Source organism: Quercus suber, unplaced genomic scaffold (genome assembly GCF_002906115.3).
Source record: "Quercus suber isolate HL8 unplaced genomic scaffold, Cork oak 2.0 scaffold_758, whole genome shotgun sequence".
Classification (NCBI taxonomy): domain Eukaryota; kingdom Viridiplantae; phylum Streptophyta; class Magnoliopsida; order Fagales; family Fagaceae; genus Quercus; species Quercus suber.
The window spans coordinates 17361-38276 of record NW_027070194.1 but is presented as its reverse complement, the minus strand read 5'-3'; positions in this window follow the sequence as shown (position 1 = coordinate 38276).

The window sequence follows — 20916 nt, the reverse complement described above, 5'->3', positions numbered from 1 at the left end:
TTGTACTTCGTACTTTACTTTATTGTTGGTCATAGGGAAGCCGAGATGAACCATACATTCGATCTTGTCCCTTTTTAGAGAACGAAGTACAATGCTCGCTCCACCAGCCCGTCTATTGGACAATCCGTCCGTATGTATACTCCACTGAGGATACTCTCCTGCCCCCTAGCACTCCATGTTAGTGAATTTCACAATGAAGTTAGCGACCACCTGTCCCTTAATGGCAGTACGTGGGCGGTACTATATATCAAACTCGCTCAACTCTATTGCCCATAATGCCACTTGTCCAGCAGCTTCAGGATTGCTCATCACTCGCCATAGGGGTTTGTCAATCAGGTTGATCACCATGTGAGCTTGGAAGTATGGCTTGAGCTTACGGGCTGTTGTAACTAAAGCAAAGGCGAGCTTCTCCATGGGTGGGTATCTTTCCTCTGCGCCTTGAAATGCTCGACTTGTGTGGTACACAGGCTTTTGTACCCTGTCCTCTTCCTTGACTAAGGATGTGTTGACAGCCGCCAAGGATACTACTAAGTAGAGGAGCAGTTCTTCCCCAGGCTAGGAAGGACTCAACAACGGAAGGGACGAGAGGTAGGTCTTTAGGTCCTCGAATGCTTGCTGACACTCGGTCGTCCATTCGAAAGATTTTTTCAGTGTGCAGAAGAAAGGTAGACTCTTATTCATCACCCTCAACACGAACCTGTTCAGTGCTGCTATTTTACCATTGAGGCTTTGCATTTCAGTCACGTTTCTTGGGGGTGCCATCTCTATTATGGCCCGAATCTTGTCTAGGTTGGCCTCGATACCCCTCTAAGACACCATGAATCCTAAGAACTTTCCTACCGTCACTCTGAAGGCACACTTACCTAGATTGAGCTTCATGTTGTAGGAACGAAGGGTGTCAAATGTTTCTCTATGGTCCTCCAAATGATCTTCCTCCCTTCGGCTTTTCACCAGTATGTCGTCAATATAGACCTGGACATTTCTCCCAATCTGCTGTGTGAACATCTTGTTCATAAGCCTCTGATACATCGCGCCCACATTTTTTAGGCCAAATGGCATTACTTTATAGCAGAAAAGGCCTTGGCTAGTAACGGACGAAGTCTTCTCCTGATCTGCTTCATCCATTCTGATCTAGTTGTGACTTGAAAAAGCGTCCATGAAGCTTAATAACTGGTGTTGAGCCGTAGAGTCAACTAGGACGTCAACCCATAGGAGAGAGTAACTATCTTTGGGGCATGCTTTGTTCAGGTCAGTGAAGTCTACGCATATCCTCCACTTTTCGCTAACTTTCTTAACCATCACCACGTTTGTTAGCCAGTCAGGGTAGTAAACCTCCCTAATGAAGTTCACCTCTTATATCTTGTGAACTTCTTCCACTATAGCTTGGTCTCATTTTGGGGTGAATACCTGCTTCTTCTGACGGATGGGAGGAAAGGAGGGTGACACATTCAATCTGTGTACCATGACCGAAGGGTTTATTCTTAGTATGTCTTTCATGGCTCTAAGCAAATACATCCCGATTATCTTTGAGAAAAGTTGTAAGTGCTTCGCAGATCATCGAGCTGGTGAAGGTACCAATCCTGGTCGTTCGATCAGGCTTGGAGTCATCGAGAAGTATCTCTTCAAGCCTTTCAATGGGCTCTGTAACCATTCGGCGTTCTTTTATGTTCATGGCCTAGAGATGGTCGCCCATCTCCATCATGGCTATGTAGCATTTGTGCGCAGCCACTTGATTTCCATGCAGCTCCCTTATTCCATAATCTGTAGGGAATTTGATCATTAAGTGGTAGGTTAAGGTTATAGCCTTCCATGAATTAAGGGTAGGTCATCCTAGGATGGCATTGTAAATGGACGAACAACCAACCACAAGGAATGTTATGTCTTTAGTGATCTGCTAGAGGTAGTCACCAACCGTCATGGACAATGTGACTGCGCCAAGGGAGAATACCCTTGTTCCTCGAAAACCAACGAACGGAGCGTTCGTCGGAACCAGTCGCTCTCTATCAATCCTTATCTGCTGAAATGCTGCGTAGTAAAGGATGTCAGCTAAGCTGCCATTGTCAACTAGAACCCGGTGCATGTTGTAATCCCCCACCCATATGCTAATGACAAGTGCATTGTCATGTGGGTGGTGGAGACGTCAGGCATCATCTTCCTAAAATTCGATAATAGGGTTGTCGATTCGCGCCATCTTTGGTAGGAACCCGTCAGCTGGAAGTTCTAAACCATGTCAGAGCTCTTTCGTCTTTGATTTGCATTAAGACTTGGTCGATTGGGGCAGTCAGTAGTGAACGGTTTTAGACCCCTTAAAACACAACTAGATTAATTAGCCAAGTTGATACTTAGTCAAATTATGCAATTCTAGGTTAAAGCAATCAAATAATCATATCAAAATAATAAAGCAGCGGAATAATAAAAGACACAATGATATGATCACCCAGGAAACCACACGGTAAAAACCTGGGGAGGATTTGACCCACCGATCCTCAAGGCAAACCTGAATCCACTATGAAAGAATCGAAGTTCATACAAAAGGACTATAAGCTCCCCGCTCGACTTCCTAATGCTACCCACCAGTAGAACTTATTGACAGGACCACGTGCAAGCTCCGAATCCACGGACTCCTTCTTTCTTGGACTCTTCAATCAAGTACAAGTACCCACGCTTGATATTCTTTAAGCTTCAATGGTAGCAACCAAGTTGATCATCAAGATGTTGATACTATCTCTAACTTGAAAACCCTAAGCTTTGTGTAAAGGAAAGCTCATCTAGATCTCACAAGAGATTTACACAAAACAGCAATGTATGAGCAACAATACAACTGGAGCAACTCTAAAAACGTGGCTAGGGTTTTGCCTTATATACCTAGGGCAAAAACATAGAACCCTAAACGTTTAATGAGTTAGGGCTGAGTTGGAAATTCTGCAGAAAATGCAATCTGGTCGACTTTCGATCGATCAAATCTATTCTTCGATCGATCGAGCCAAACCGAAATGCTCCAATGCATCTACAATCTCTCAATTCCAACTTTACAATAATTAAACAACTTTGAGCACACTATAACAAAACTAAACATATCGTTTTGATCATGGTTTGCCAATATTACAAATTAGAGTTCTAAATTCATAAATTCCTAAACCTTTAGAACCTAACAAACTCCCCCTTTGGCAATCCGTGACAAAACCCTAATTAAAAGCTCAAAATTTTATAAGTAAAAAGCCCTTTACAAAGATAATGCTCATAAACTCAAATTCAACCCTAACTACTATCCATCATTTGCAAGTGCAGACAGCAGCTTAGTTGAATCAACTTGTATATTCCTGAAATACTCAACAAACGCATAAACGCATGTGTGACAGAAAAGAGTAAAACAACAGGTATAACATTCTTGTAAGATTCACACAACACAAAATAAAGACATATATGAATGAACAACTCATAAATATAAATCAATAAGCAGTGAATCACAAAGCAACAAGAATCAATGAATATAACATGTATATCAATCAATATTACTCCCCCTAACATGAATATCCCCAAAAATGATATACAAAGTGAAGCACCTAGATACAATCTAAAAACTCCACAAGCTCCTCACAAACAAAAAGAAACAAAAAAATCTCCCCCTAACTACAAAAACTCCTCTACAAGTCAAAACTCCACTCCCCCTTTTTGTGACGAAATGTCAAAGGGCAATCACAAGTCGCCATCAAAAGGAGGTGGTGAGGGTGAATGAAGACGCGCAAAGTCAGCTCGGAGAGCACGAATCTCATCTAGTAAGTCCACCAAAATCTGACCATGAGCCGCCTGAACGGTCATGACAGTCTCCAGAGTACGACGAACATCAAAGTCGGCCAAAGAAGGTGGAGGAACATCAGCAGCAGCAGCATCATCACCAACTGGATCAGGAACATCCTCACCAGCAAGACCTGTAGAAGAAGAAGGAGGAGGTGTGCTACTAGACGGCTCAGACCTAGGGTGTTTAGAACCAGCTCGAAGATGAGCAGCCCTCTGTCTAAGAAAAGACGCACTTATGGGAGCTATCACATGAACGAGCTCAAAGGAAGGGAAGCCACTAAGATCAAGATAGAGCAAAATCCTATGAATGAAAATAGGATGAACAAGAGCATTAGTAGTAGATGAACTCCTATAAACATCGTTCAAAGAACAAAGAAAGAGATGGGGTAAACCAATAGGAGCATCAGTAACCAGGGCATACAAAAACACACACCTCTCAAGAGGAATGGTGTGAACATGAGAAATAGGCCAGATAGAATGACAAGCTATCCTAAAGAACAGATAGTGGAACCCAGAGAGCTCAGCAGAAGTGATCCTAGGATCAGAACCCCACTGGACAGTAGTCCCAGTGATGTAAGACAAAACGTCGCTCAACTCGGGAGACTCGTCATACGGATAGACAGGATTCCGGACCAATGGTACCCCTAGAGCATCAGACACTACCTGAGGAGTAATGGTGTACTCTACGCCTTGTATCCAACTCTTTACTAAAATGTTGGAATCATAGATGCGGATAGAGATGTTCGAAAAGAACTCTCTAATCAAGGCAGAAGGTGGAGGAGGATCAGAAACATCCACCAAGGGTAACCAGCCTCGACGCTCAAAGTTTGCCCTAATGATAAAATCAAGTTCATCTAACAGAACAGAACGCTCAGCCCAAATCTTTCTCCTAAGGTTTAGCTTTTCAAAAATCTCTTGGTTTTTCTCACTCGGAAACTTCTCACGGTCAAAGGAAGGAGGGGATGGAGAAGAGGAGGGAATAGTCTTACGAGCTCTAGTCTTTCTAGGCATGATGTTAAGGAAAGGACAGAGACACAAAGAGAAAACCAAAAGAACACAAGAAAACAAAACCAAGGGCAGACTACAAGTTAGCACAAAAAACAATAGAATGAAAATCTATATGATGCATGAACAAATACAATGCCATGATGCATGTACTAATGTAGTAAGCAGTTAAGCTCAATTGAGATTAAATTGACAAAATTAGATTGAGTAGGGAATTTCTTATCAAAAACCTCAAAAATTGAAAACCACTTGTTGAAATTTTTAAACAAATTGATGAATTGAGCATTACAAAACACAGCACATAGATTATAATGCTTAATTACATCAACACAACAAGCCAATTTTATCAAATTCTACCCAATTTAACAAAAACCCCAAATCGGATCAAGAACAAACCCTAGATTTTTCAATTTTTCACCAAACTCAAAATTGATCAAATTAACAAGCAAGGATCATGTTTATGATGTGTCCCACAAAAACCCAATGATCAATTGCACAAAATAGGGCTTGAATCAACAGAAAATCCCAAAAATGCTAAGTCCAAAAATCTCCCTCAAATGCATGGATTTATGCATGAAATCATGAAAATAAATTCAAAAAGAAGGGTAAAAGAGTCTTACCAACTTGAGGAAAGAGATTCCTTGCAAAAAATCCGGAGGAAAATGACAAAAAATTGGAATAATTGAGCTTGCCAAGTCGGAGAGAGAGAAAAGACTTTTGAAAACTTTTGAAAAAGTATTTGAAAAAGTCAAGAACAGTGTTTTTTAAAAACCTGATTTGCAACTTTCGATTGATCGAAAATCAGATTCGATCGATCGAATGAGACAGTCATTTTTCAACAAAATAAAGCACTTTTTCGATTGATCGAAAATCAGACTGGATCGATCGAAATGGGCAGAGGCTGACAAAATTTTTGAGAAAAATCACAGATTTGAAAAGCACAAACAATATTTTGAAAATAACTCCTCAAAGCATTAAATTACAGAAAAAAATGCATGAGTATGAGATGGAATGCTTTTTCAAAAACCCAAATTTTAATCCCAGTTTCTTCAAAGATAATTTCAGCCATTCTTCCTTTCAAATTCACAAGCAAAAAAAATGTTTTACATAATTCTCAAAGTATCTTCAAACTTGGTTGGTCAGACCAAAACACACACAATAACATGTACAAAGTTTAGCAAAGAGTAACTTGTGTAGTGTGTGCAACTAGCATAAACTTGAGATACATGTGAGGTGATATGTGAATAGCAATCAATTACAAAGTCTACAAAATCCATCACATAGAATTTAAAAGAGACTATCACCTAAAGAGTTACATCCTATAACTCCCACATCTCCTAGAACAAAAGCTTGCAATCATGTAAGTTTCTTGTATTTTTGCCTCATTTTTTTTTTTTTTTTTGAGATGGCATCAAGTATAATAGTACACACCAATTTTATTTATGTGAGATGGCATCAAGCCTAATAGTACACACCAATTTTATCATTAAGCAATTAAGCCGAGGCGACACCTTATGTTCTTTTTGTGCATGTGCTACACTTTCTCGAGCACAGAATCTTATGATATGCACTAAGGTGTTCATGATTGGCTAATGAACAGTGGTGAGATGGTCATTTATGCCTTTCTCAAAAGGTTCAAGTCCGACAGTCAAATAACATGTGACTTCAAGATCAAGACAAAGTGATAAACACCATAAACATCTTTCCCACACAACATGCACTACAAAGCTTCAACTAGTCAAGTGCAATAAATAAGCTCATCAAAGCTAAGCAAGGTACAAAGGACATGATATGTGTAAATAAATTGACTAACCTTGTTTTCAAAAAACGAGAAAACAATGTCAAACACATTTTTGCTTTCTCCTTTTCTCCTTTTTTTTTTAATTTTTATTTTTTAAGAGAAAACACCATAAATCCTAGAATGAAATGCATGAATGTAATGCAATGCAAATCCTAGAAACAAAACAAAAGAAACACAAAAAACCAAAGAACAATGGTCACAGAGGAATGAGCAATGAAGCACAAGGAGCAAGAAAGCCAAAAGAGACTAAGGACACCGAAGCACACCAATCACTTGACGAAGTGTCTCAAACTTACTTCCATCAAGCGGTTTGGTAAAGATGTCAGCATTTTGACGATCAGTAGGGATATACTCAAGAACAAAAATTTTCTTTTCAACCAAATCCCTAATGAAGTGATATCTAAGTTCAATGTGTTTGGTCTTAAAATGCTGAACAGGATTCTTAGATATATCTATAGCATTGGAATTATCACAATAGACAACCATGGTGTCTTGAGGAATCCCATAATCATTCAACAACTTTTTCATCCAAAGGAGCTGAGAGCAACAACTCCCAGCAACAATATATTCTGCCTCAGCAGTGGATAAAGAAACAGAATTTTGCTTCTTACTCATCCAAGCCACAAGATTGGCTCCAACATAAAACACCCCCCAGTGGTACTTTTTCTGTCATCAGTATTCCCAGCCCAATCAGAATCAGAAAACCCAGCAAGAGACAAATTAGACTTCTTACTATAAAAAAGTCCATAATCACAGGTTCCACTCACATATTTTATAATTCTCTTAACAGCATTTAAATGAGAAACCTTAGGGTTGAACTGAAATCTAGAGCAAACACCAACACTAAAAGATATATCAGGCCTACTAGCAGTCAAATATAACAGACATCCAATCATGCTTCTATACAAGGTAATATCAACAGACTCACCTGATGGATCAATTGTTAATTTTGCATTAGCAGCCATTGGTGTTCTAGCATGAGCAGCCTTGTCCAAGCCAAATCTCTTGACCAAATTTCTTGCATATTTAGCTTGATTGATGTAGATTCCTGACTCTGTTTGCTTCACCTGCAATCCCAAAAAATAAGTCAATTCACCAACCATGCTCATTCCAACATTGCCTTTGTGCCTTCATGCACAGTTTGGAGGATTTTCAAGCAATATGAGCAACCTCAACATTAGAGATCCTTTTAAATTCCTCTATAGAAACAGCATTGAAGATGACATTCATAGCTTTGCTATTGAAGCCAGCTGCTTCTTTTTCAGAAGTTTGCCACTCACTCACAGGAGTAGTGGGCTTCTCCCATCCGTACTCAACGGAATTCCAAACTCTCTCATCAATGGATTTCAGGAATGCTTTCATCCTTACTTTCCAATAAGCATAGTTATTCCCATCAAAGTGAGGAGGAACAACAAGAGAGTGTCCATGCTCCATGACAACAGGGGTCAAGGATCAGCTCAGAGATAAAAAAATCTCAAACAAAAGAGCTACAGGCTCTGATACCACTTGAGCGGTTTTAGACCCCTTAAAACACAACCAGATTGGTTAGCCTAGATTAATTAGCCAAGTTGTTACTTAGTCAAATTATGCAATTCTAGGTTAAAGCAATCAAATAATCATATCAAAATAATAAAGCAGGGGAATAATAAAAGACACAATGATATGATCACCCAGGAAACCACACGGTAAAAACCTGGGGAGGATTTGACCCACCGATCCTCAAGGCAAACCTGAATCCACTATGAAAGAATCGAAGTTCATACAAAAGGACTATAAGCTCCCCGCTTGACTTCCTAATGCTACCCACCAGTAGAACTTATTAACAGGACCACGTGCAAGCTTCGAATCCACAGACTCCTTCTTTCTTGGACTCTTCAATCAAGTACAAACACCCACGCTTGATATTCTTTAAGCTTCAATGGTAGCAACCAAGTTGATCATCAAGATGTTGATACTATCTCTAACTTGAAAACCCTAAACTTTGTGTAAAGGAAAGCTCCTCTAGATCTCACAATAGATTTACACAAAACGGTAATGTATGAGCAACAATACAACTGGAGCAACTCTAAAAATGTGGCTAGGGTTTTGCCTTATATACCTAGGGCAAAAACATAAAACCCTAAACATTTCATAAGTTAAGGCTGAGTTGGAAATTCTGCAGAAAATGCAATCTGGTCGACTTTCGATCGATCGAATCTATTCTTTGATCGATCGAGCCAGACCGAAATGCCCCAATGCATCTATAGTCTATCGATTCCAACTTTACAATAATTAAACAACTTTGAGCACACTATAACAAGACTAAACATATCGTTTTGATCATGGTTTGCCAATATTACAAATTAGAGTTCTAAATACATAAATTCCTAAACCTTTAGAACCTAACCAAGTAGGGTGAAACTCGTGAATTTCCCCACGGGGGGCTTGGAGTGCTTGTTCTCCTGCCGTTCTCTAGTCCCTAGCCATCTTGTGCCCCCTATCTAACCGTACGTCTTCCTGTCTTTCCCTCTTCTTAGGCTTTTCTTCTTGGGCCAGCAACGCATCCTCTGCGTTCAAATACTTGGTTGCCCTATATAGCACATCTGACATAGTTTTTAGGTCGTTCTTGTATAGGGAAAACAGAAACTTATCCTTTCGTAGCCTGTTCGTGAAGGCAGCCACGAGTATCTTGTCATCAGTGTCATCGATAGAGAAGGCCTCTTTATTAAAGCGGGTTATGTAAGATCTCAGCGTCTCATCTTCCTGCTTCTTAATGTTCATCAGGCATGTAGTGGACTTCTTATACCTATGCCCCCTAATGAAGTGTAAGGTGAACTAGGTGCTTAACTCCTTGAAGATACCAATGAAGTTGGGCATTAGTTTACTGAACCAGATCCTTGCGAGTCCCTTCAGCGTGGTGGGGAAGGCTTTGCACATGATCTCGTCTAGAACCCTTTGTAGGTGCATTAAGGTCTTGAAAGACTCCAAGTGATCTAAGGAGTACTTGGATCCGTCATAATTTTCCACCTGCAGAATTCAAAACTTCGATGGAAGGGGTAACGAAGTGACGGACGCTATGAATGGCGAATCAGTTTGATGGACCAAGTCATCGAGGTCGCTAGACACCCGTCCTCTAAGGGCGTTCATCATAAAGTCTATCCGTTCCTTCATCATCTGCATCTTGCCGACTATGTGAGATGGAACCATATCGGTGACGGATGGCCGACTCGTGTCCTGTCACTCTGTCTGCTTGGGGCATTGCTTCCTTTTGGCCTTTCTTGGTTCCTTCTCTCAACGCTGGTGCCTTCTTGGTCTTCCTCCTGAGTATTAAGGTCTGCATTCTTTTGGCACAACTATTCTTCTAGGTCATAGTTTTGTTTGGTGAGGCACTCCACAGCATCGACGAGAGTTTGAACCTATCTCTCGAGGTCTGTCGTGCATGGTTCGTCTCCTTGAGCATTGTTGGTGGTCGTCATCGAGCGAGTAAGTACCATGCAACTCTTTATCCGAGAAGCGATAGTATGGCTTACAAGTTGCTAGCTTCCTCATAGATGGCACCAATTGATGATACTAAAAATCATTAGTAAGCCACACAAAACTCACGTGCTCAAAACTAGACCTGTGAAACAAAAACAAAGAAAACCCTCGAAGAGTACTAGTATGGTGCCGGCCGAAGACCCTTCGAAAGTTAGGTTAGAGAACTTTTACAACTTTAGAGTGTCAGAGCTGAGGGGAATTATGTGTACCTTAGTTTGTGAGGGTCTTGAGGTTTATAGTAGTGTAAAGTTGACTTTCGTGCCTTGGTTATAAAGATGTTTCCTTGTAGGAGAGATCCTCTTTAATTTGCATATTTTGCGGATTCCTTTCCTTATAGGAATCCCCTTAATTAGTGGTAATTGTGGGGCACAAGATATTTCCTTATATACTTATGCGTGGAGGCCAAGTGTCGGGGACGTTTTGTGACAAGTGCCAAAAATGTGAAAACGGCCCAAATCTCCCCTTGGGTTCTTTAGAAGTGTTTGTTTATAGAGAATCAAGCCCAAAATTCACAATGTAAAAAAAAGAAAAAAAAAAGAAAAAAAAAAAAAAGGGCTAATGGTACTTTGACAAGAAAGAATCAAATTGCTAACAACAAAAGTGCAGAAAAAGCATAAAAACATAACAGGTCTGAAACTTTGACCCACAGTCATACAGAAGAGGAAATTGAGGGAGGTCATGAGGAAGAGAGAGAAGGTTCCCCTATACCAATATTTCCACCTCCAAGCTTCAGAATTGTGAGATTGTTGACTGGCTGAATGGGGTTTGGCTCTGAAGTTTTAGGTATATGAATAGAACGTGGCTACCCTCTTTTGAATCTGATTGGGGCCTTTTGTATTGAACTTAGTGTGCTCTAAGTGACTGGTTTTTGAGTAGTAGAAGAGGCTTTTATCCCTTATGATACAATTTTCGTGTTTTGGCTTGGGTTGCTTTGTTTAGGGAAGAGTTTGGTATGCTTTTACCATGATTTTGGAAATAAAGTGGGTTTTCTTTAATTGGTTGCCTTTGGTCAGAAATTTTAGACCATTGGGAGGGTCACCTAAGTGAGGGCTAGTAGATGGAGTTGGCCAATGGGAGCCAACTATGTTTAAAGGAAAAAAATGGTTTGGGCAAAAACTTTAGGCCACATACACACAGAGCATAAAAGCTATTTTAGGGTGGAAATTTTGGATACAAAACCTCCTCCACGAGCTTGAGGTGCTACTAGTGTCCCTTGCCCACTTGGTAGCACGAATGGGCTGGGCTCATGGAAAATGTCCGAAATAAACCGACCCATACCCTCCAAACCACACTTCCTCAATTTCCCTAATAAGTCGCATGGGCTTGGGCCATGCTTTAAAAGAATAAAATATAATATAATATATGAATTGAGCCCACAAGGAAGTCGGGCTTGGTTGAATCGGGCTTGTAGAAAATGGGTATCAACATTAGCCCCCTGAGCAAGTGTGGCACTTGCGGCATACGTGTGAGTAGTTGATGTTTCCCATTGCTTGAAAATTTTGCAAGCTTGGGGATTAGTCCATCCAAATGCTTCATTTTTTGTTGAGAAGGTACGGATCGATGAAGCCCATTTGTAGAAATGTCTGCGTCACGGCACCCACTTGTAAGAAAAATCACAGGTCAAAAAAGCCCATTTTTTTGAAATGTCGTGGTCATAAGTCCAAGAAAGTCGAGTGGTAACCAAGTGATGGGCCCAACCCAAAACGGTCCTTGCTTTTCATGTCCCACATATAACTAAATTTCTCTTCATGGGGGTGGCTTAAGTGACTTTCACGCTACTGTGAGAAATTTTAACATTTCTTCCTTGGATGACTAGGTGGCTTAAGACTTTCCACCACTTTTGGTTTGTAATACTAGTATGCCACGCCAACTACTAGAATTTAACCTCCTGTAGCCAACTTTTAGGAACAAAACTCCTTAATATCAATTGTGGAGAATGCCTTAGATTTGCAAAGACCCACGCCGCTTTTGCTTTGCCATATTATGGCCCTTGACTTTTCTTTCCTAGTGGCTTTCCTTCATTTTATTTTACTAGTTATAGGCCCGTGCGTTGCACGGTTTTATGAAAAAACTTATAAAATAAATGTATAAATCATATCATATTATAATATAATAAAAGTTGGGCTTAGACGCTGTAGTTGCGTTAAGTGGCGGCATCAAATTACAGAAATTTTCTTAAATTTTTAGATTTTAAGAATAGATATATATACATATTTTTTGGATAAATATCAATAATTTTTACTCTCCTTTCCGTCTCCAAGTTTATCAACAACTTTAGATTAGATCATAAAGAATTATTTGATGGAGGCTTATCAATCTAAAATGCTAAGATCATATTTATCTCCAAGAACAATTTAATGAGGGCTAATCAATCTGAAATGTTCAAATCATAAATATCTCCAAATATATCTAGATCTCTTCTATTGCTAGAATTATTCTGAAACTAGAAAACCAAGTTATCTATTTCTATTTAGAAAAAGAACGGAGGCTTTTGCACTAGAAGTAGAAATCTATTTCGCCCAAGGGCAAGGAGCACATTGCTTTTTCAAGTGGTCAAACCAACGAATCAATTGGGCCTCTGGGACACATGATACAGAACATCTTTCATGGCTTGCCATGGTTTCAATCTTAGAAAACAGTCAGGTGGCACATGAACTTGCTTAGCTTCAGTCGTCAATTATATGTATTTTGTTGCAGTTTTTTCAAAGCCTTTTGTACTCTGCCTAATCTTTTGAAGTTTGTGCATATATTGTTGATTTTGTTCCCTTCGTCACTTCTTTTATACTCTTTATATGGATCCCATGCAAGCATGCATAAAATTAAAGTTTAATTTTGTGGTTAGAAGCTTTAGATTTATTTTCTTTATGTGGTGCTCATTACAAGGAAAAAAAAAATTAATTCCAGCTATTAAATCAATTCTAAAAGTTTACCCTAATGCTTTGACAATGTTTTAGATAGACACAAAATTTAATTGTTATTATCAACTTTTTTATATATGCACTGTGAGGTCCTAGAAAACATATCACAGATGGGGCACATCAATGAAGATGCAAAGATGGTTGTAACAAGTTTGATAGGTTGGAGTTTTCAGCACACATTCTTGCACAATATTCACAACACATGGATTGTTTTAGAGCTTAATTAAAAGATATAATAGATTGTATTGCCCATATTGTTAACTAGGAAGCTACTGCATAACGGTCTACTATTCTCTTTGTAGTTTAAGTTTTATTCTCTATTGCTTTGCATATTGTATCTCTTCGTAGTTAAAGCTTTATCATTCCTTTGAAAAAACTTACTTAGGTGAACTAGATAGCAAATATCATACTAAGAAGTTTTTTTTTTTTTTTTTGGTGCTACTTATTTCGTTTTGTTAATAATTACACAGAGAGGTTGAGATCAAATAATAGAGATTATTGTTCACAGGCTAAAAATGACCTACTATTGAAAGGTATAACTTCTCAATTCTCATCATATCTCAATGCTATATTTGCAATTGTGGTTGAAAACTTATTACCAATGTCTTAACTCTTAGGTTTTCTCAACCAAAAAAAAAAAAAAACATTCGAAGTTTATATATATATATATACACACACATATCCTCTTTGTTTATTATAATTTTTTGGTAGGGTGAAAATCACTCAAGTTTTGGTGTCTTCTCCCATGCTTTCAAGGACAAAAATTAAATTTTCATGTAAGTCTCTCTACTTCAAATTCTTAAATGTTTATTAATTTAAATTGTTCTTAATTATTGAATTAATGTTTCCACTTAAATATGCTTTCAATCATTTTTTGGATAGTTTTTAATTATTAAATTTAAGGTTTTTCCATTTAAATATTATTTGAGCCTTAAATTTTAGGTATCTCCTTTCATATTAGTTACAAGCTATCTACCATCTACCATTCAATTATATATATATATATATATATATGCCTTTTATAATACATTAGTCTTACACAATATGCATTCATTATATAACTTAAAAGTAAAATAATCATTTATTTTTATTATCTATTTTATAGTTTACATATGAATTTTGATTAAACCATGCATCGCACGGGCATAATACTAGTAATTATATATTTTAATAGATTCAATAAAGATAAAAGTGTTAAGGACATATTTTATGTAGTTGACTAATCGTTTGACAAAACACACTTTACTTGTATTTGGGTAGATCTAAGTTGTGTTTAATACTTGAAGAAACATGTTGTTCAAGTTTAGTATTAAAGCCATGAAGATTGGACCAAGAAACAAGTGAAGAAAAGGTGTTCAATAAAGCTGGACAGATAGCTCGACACCTGCGGATAGATAGCTCGATAGCTGCTAGACACCTCGTCGACACCTGGCTATCTGTCTAGCTCTTCAGCTGATTCTTATCGCAATCTCGATAGCTTCTCGATAGTTGGTCGATCGATCTAGAAAGTTTCTGTCCACTCGACACCTTCTCGATACCTTCTCGAAACCTCCTCGATAGCTACGGGAAATTAGAATTTTCAGATTTGATTTTTGGGCCAGGCTTTTGTATTTGTGTAGGGTTTCTTTTCTCACAATCCTAGACCTATATAAGGCTTATTTTAGAGGCCGTCACAAGAGGGAATACAAGGAGAACATATGCAAAAGGTGACCGATGCCTTATTCTCTCTGAAAGAAGCTACTGCGTCTTTGCGCCTTAGGATTTTGTAACCAAGTGCTTTTTGATCTTCATTGTTGATGAAGTAAAGAACTTTGCAGCCAACATTCTTCTTCCTTAAGTTGGTGAGTGAGTCACGTACTAGAATTCGTGCAAAGGAGTTAGTCACGTATTGGGATCCGTGCAACAAAAAGGGTGGCGTTCATATATTGAAGAGTTTAGAGATTCTAAAGCGGTAGAAGGTTTCTGCTGTGAGTTCATCTACGGGGATTGTAGAGTCTAGGGACAAAGGTTTTGTACTAGATCTGAAACTTCTCTTTACTATAGTGGATTGCTTTTCGGGAAGGTTTCCCCCCAGGTTTTTTACTGTGAAACTGGTTGATTTCATTGGTTTTCCTGGGTCATCATATCTTGTCTTATTTATTTTTCTGCTGCATGATTTTGACATGATATTGATGTTTGTTTGTTATTAACAAGGTTTATTCATAATAAATCTAATTAACAACTTGAGTTTAAAACTTGTTAATTCTATCAACCGGGGTCTAAATTTCCCAACAAAAAGAAAAAATTATCAAGTGTAAATAATTATCTCACTAAAATAAGGGTTAAGATTTCTTCCTAAAACTAAATTAAATTGATAATTACAAATTTAATTTTAAATTGACAATTATTTAAAAAAAGTACTAAACAATTGATAAATCTAAAATTAATATAATCTTGATAATATAATCTACCTATTATAGAGTTATATATATTGGCATAGTTCCATTTGAAATATAATTCATTTGAATCTTATTGAAATTAAAGATATCTAATCAATGTGTTTGTTTTTATCCCATAAAAATTGGAATTAAAAAAAGGTCATATAAAAAAAGAAAAAAAAAAGAGAGTTGATTCAATATAACATAACATATAAAATATTAAAAAATTTACAAAAAAAAAAAAAAAGAGAGAGAGAGAAAGAGAATGTGGTTGATAGCTACAAGGAATTTTGATATATATATATATATATTAAATGTTATCAACGTAGAAATTATCAAAATAATGGAGATATATACTGTTTTTTAGAATAGATAGAGATTATCAAATTATTTGAGATATATACTGTTTCTTGAGATAAATTTATATTAATCACCTCTTGAAGAATTTGGATTGTGTTTATCCCTTAATAATCAAGTTTTGTAGCTTGATATTTTGATAAAATAATATTAATTTAATAATATTAAAATTTTGAAAATTTAGATGATAAATATTATCTAAATTAAATTTTTGTATGTTAAATAGTATCCCTTAATTTAAGAAATATATCCTAACAAATAAAAAAATAATGTTAATCTAAATTTATTTAATGATAAAAATGAATTAGAGTCTTCGTAGCATACTATTCATTTTTAGTTCTTTAAAAATATAAAAATTTAACCGTGCGTTGCATGGTTTTATATTAAAACTTGTAGAATATATATAATTATTATAACCAAATAAGTAATTATTAAAATGAAATGAATAAATAGCATTGGTATAACCACCATCAAATATAAAATGATAGCACCTTAATACAAAATTATCTTCTGACATACCAATTGTGCTATAATATCAGTTGTAGTTACATGTATCAAACTATTAGCATATGAATTTTATATCTAATGAATCTACAATATAAGTGATTTGCAGTATTGTTAACAATAATATTAATGATTAAAATCTTTAGACAAAGTAACATAAAATTGGCCACTTTTAAAATAAAGAACTATTCAAGGAATAAAACCTTTGTTCTAATTTTTTTTTTTAAAAAAAAAACTGTAAAGTTCTACATCTAGATTACATACCTTTCTTAGGATGCTTGAAAACTTTTTTGACAAACCTGAAAAACAAAAACAAAACAAAACAAAGAAAAACAAAAACAAAAACAAAGTACCATATAGATTGCAAAATTGTATGTATATTTAATAGTCTAAGATTGGAATTTACTATGACAACTTACATATATATTGGAGAACAAAATAATTAAATTGGATCAAACCATTAACATATAAATTAGATCAAACATAAGGAAATTACCCGCTCAAAAAAAGAAAAACATAAGGAAATTAGCTTAAACAAATGGCAAATACAATTATTCAAAAAATACATGTACGCTTAGAAGTTCAATGAAAAATTCCCGTGATGGTTTTTCATATAAAAATTGCAGCTGATAAAAAAGTAGATAGAGAGAAAGAAGTTCACCTGTTGGTACGGCAAAGTTGTCTTTCTTTGGAACTTAATTCCAGTCGATGGAATTAAAGTCTTCTTTTATAGGGCTGGTCAAGGAATTTAATTCCTAAATGTGTAGTTAAGATTAGTATCTCTAAGTAAAGAGTTTATCTGAAGGAGGAGATAGGGCTTTGCAAGTTACTTGTTGTACTTATGGAATTAAACTAAACTACTTAATGATAAAAATGAATTAGAGTCCTAATAGTATAATATTTCTTTTTAGTTTTTTAAAAATCTAAAAATTTAATAAAATTTCTGCAATTTGGTGAAGCCACGTGGTGCAATTACAGTTAAGCCCAACTTTTATTATATATAATATGATATGATTTCTCTCCATAACATCACGCCACTTCTCCATTTTGCATGACATATATCAATTTGGTTTATTTAGTTTATACGCCACTTTATTCTTCTCTCTTCAAACTTCATTGTCCTCCACTTACACGCCATCTTGCGAATAATATCACCTCTTCCATTTCTCTACTCCTAAGGAATAAAAGAGAGATTTAGGATTGGGGCTTCATGGCGGGAGAGGACCCATAAGCTTTTTCCTTTAGAGAGGAACTGTGTAGAGGCATCAGGAAAGAGAGATCACTTCTGTTTCTCAAGATCTTCCAAGTCTTTTTTTTTTTTTTTTTTTCTTAAAATCTTTCAATCAAATCCTTCAAGCTTCATCAGATCTTGCAACACCCACCTTTAATCCTCCACTGCTATTGCTAAATGAAGGTGGTTTGAATAAGGAGATCGTGGATGACGTCAATGGAGGTTTGCAATAGATCGCCGCTCATGGCCATGGGACGTCTTGGTACTGATGTTGGCGGAGCAGTGCTTGGTGAGCTATTTTTGTTTTTGCCGATCTCTTGGCTATATTTAGTGATGTGTTGAATAAATTGTGTAATCGATTGTGTAGGATGGATCTTGTTTGGGAAATCACAGACCTACCGCTAGATAGAGACCCACGAAGTTCAGCCGTCGCTGTAATTGAAGCCGAATTTCATATTGAAGTCGATTCTCATAGATTATGATAGTCGCTGGGCATGGAAATCAGTTTGTAGTGTGACCATGCCTGATATTGAGTTGGCATTAGTCTTGGAAGTAGGAGTAGCGTACTTGATTGTAAATTTGATTTGGGTCCTATTGGAGAAGAAGCATATGTGGCGAGCCAAGCTTCAATATATATGAGCTTCTATTTGTGAAACCAAACTTGCCCATCAATAGAGTGCTGAAAAATGGTGCACAAATAGCGAGACATATGCTTAGCCAAAACCTGTTTGCAAAGATATGGCAACCAAGTAACATGTCTACTAACTTGCCCTTGCAAAGGCAAAGCCATATCCACAAGCTATCCAATCAAGCACAAGTCATCTTCAAGAGACTAAGTGCGCAAGGTGCACATGACCTTACCAAGCAAGACTTCCTTAACATACTCAAATGCTTATAGTCATACAAGGCTGTTTTCACAACAAAAACGTGCTCATAGCCTATCAACGAAAGGTACAAAGTCATTCTCAAGGTATAAATTACAAACCATATGCATCCTTGAGGTACAAATCAATTTTTTATTCCAAAATACAAAATATACATCCAAATATCATATATGTTCGTTTTGTATATAAATGCAAATTATGTCAACTAACCATGATAATAGAAACTCAAAGTGGCACCAATACAATTAAATGGGAGCTGCTCTATACATAAGTGGGCTATCCACAAAGGCGAAATACAAGAGAAAGTGTCTCTAAGATAGCAGGCCCTATTGCATACTATAACTAGTTCAAACTTTCAAAACTTGGGGCTCAATATAAGACAATCAAAAAAAAAAAAAAAAAAAAAAAAAAAAGAAGGAAGCAAGAAAGGAGGCGAAAGGAAAAGTTGAAGCGATGTTGTAGTCCTCACCCAACATCACCATCTTTGGGACGTTGCTCTATATTGCTGTCCAGAACGGCTTCAACCTCAGAAAAATGATATATTGGCAATGGGATTGGCCTCAAGAATGAAAGTGCCATCGACAGCATCATGATTGTCTATGCCAAAGTCATCTTACAAGAGACCATGCTACAACACACTTAGCAACTCCTATTGGCATAACAATAAAAGGTGTAGTGGGTTTTGACTTGTCGCATCAAGTTTTGGCTTGCCAAAGAAGTTGAGGCTTCGTTTGTAAACAAATAGAGCAGGTGTTTGTGTACCATTTTCAGTATGTTACAATGATATAACAAGAATAGTGGCTGCAACTTTTCCAAAAGCTAAAGCATCTCGACACAACAACGTTTCATTGAACAACATCTCTTACAATCACACATTGTTGAGGGGCAGCTCATTTGATAATAAGTTGCATTGTCCATTCCTTTTGGTGCACACAGCGACCATCTTACAAAGCGCCTTCTCATGTTATCATGGTCTATTTTTCCCTATCAAGGCACAAGACACAAGGGCTATTATGGATGGGTAGTACCATGATAAAAAATACGCACACTATATGGAATCACTAATCTCAGCTTCGCCAGCACTTTCCTCATCATCACAACAAGCATGAAGCAACAATAACTTGTGGCTCTACATTTTTATTCGCATTCACCACAAGAACACAATATTGAGGGCTTCTAGCACATACAACAGCCATGTCACACCCCTATACTACATCATCGAGTGAATCTTCGCTCAATTCCATCTCAACTACGCTATCCCAAGGCAGCCAACAATATTGCTCATCGTTCATGGTTGTGGATTCGTCAAAACTAATATTGGCAAACATAATCTCACCGAATTAACCAACAATCAAGTGAATCAAGAAAATTGGAGCATCCTCAATGTGGTACAATTTGCATAGAGGTTCAAGATAGCCTTTCATTCAACATCATCTTCTCCAATAGGACCCAAATCAAATTTACAATCAAGTACGCTACTCCTACTTCCAAGACTAATGCCAACTCAATATCAGGCATGGTCACACTACAAACTGATTTCCATGCCCAGCGACTATCATAATCTATGAGAATCGACTTCAATATGAAATTCGGCTTCAATTACAGCGACGGCTGAACTTCGTGGGTCTCTATCTAGCGGTAGGTCTGTGATTTCCCAAACAAGATCCATCCTACACAATCGATTACACAATTTATTCAACACATCACTAAATATAGCCAAGAGATCGGCAAAAACAAAAATAGCTCACCAAGCACTGCTCCGCCAACATCAGTACCAAGACGTCCCATGGCCATGAGCGGCGATCTATTGCAAACCTCCATTGACGTCATCCACGATCTCCTTATTCAAACCACCTTCATTTAGCAATAGCAGTGGAGGATTAAAGGTGGGTGTTGCAAGATCTGATGAAGCTTGAAGGATTTGATTGAAAGATTTTAAGAAAAAAAAAAAAAAAAAAAGACTTGGAAGATCTTGAGAAACAGAAGTGATCTCTCTTTCCTGATGCCTCTACACAGTTCCTCTCTAAAGGAAAAAGCTTATGGGTCCTCTCCCGCCATGAAGCCCCAATCCTAAATCTCTCTTTTATTCCTTAGGAGTAGAGAAATGGAAGAGGTGATATTATTCGCAAGATGGCGTGTAAGTGGAGGACAATGAAGTTTGAAGAGAGAAGAATAAAGTGGCGTATAAACTAAATAAACCAAATTGATATATGTCATGCAAAATGGAGAAGTGGCGTGATGTTATGGAGAGAAATCATATCATATTATATATAATAAAAGTTGGGCTTAACTGTAATTGCACCACGTGGCTTCACCAAATTGCAGAAATTTTATTAAATTTTTAGATTTTTAAAAAACTAAAAAGAAATATTATACTATTAGGACTCTAATTCATTTTTATCATTAAGTAGTTTAGTTTAATTCCATAAGTACAACAAGTAACTTGCAAAGCCCTATCTCCTCCTTCAGATAAACTCTTTACTTA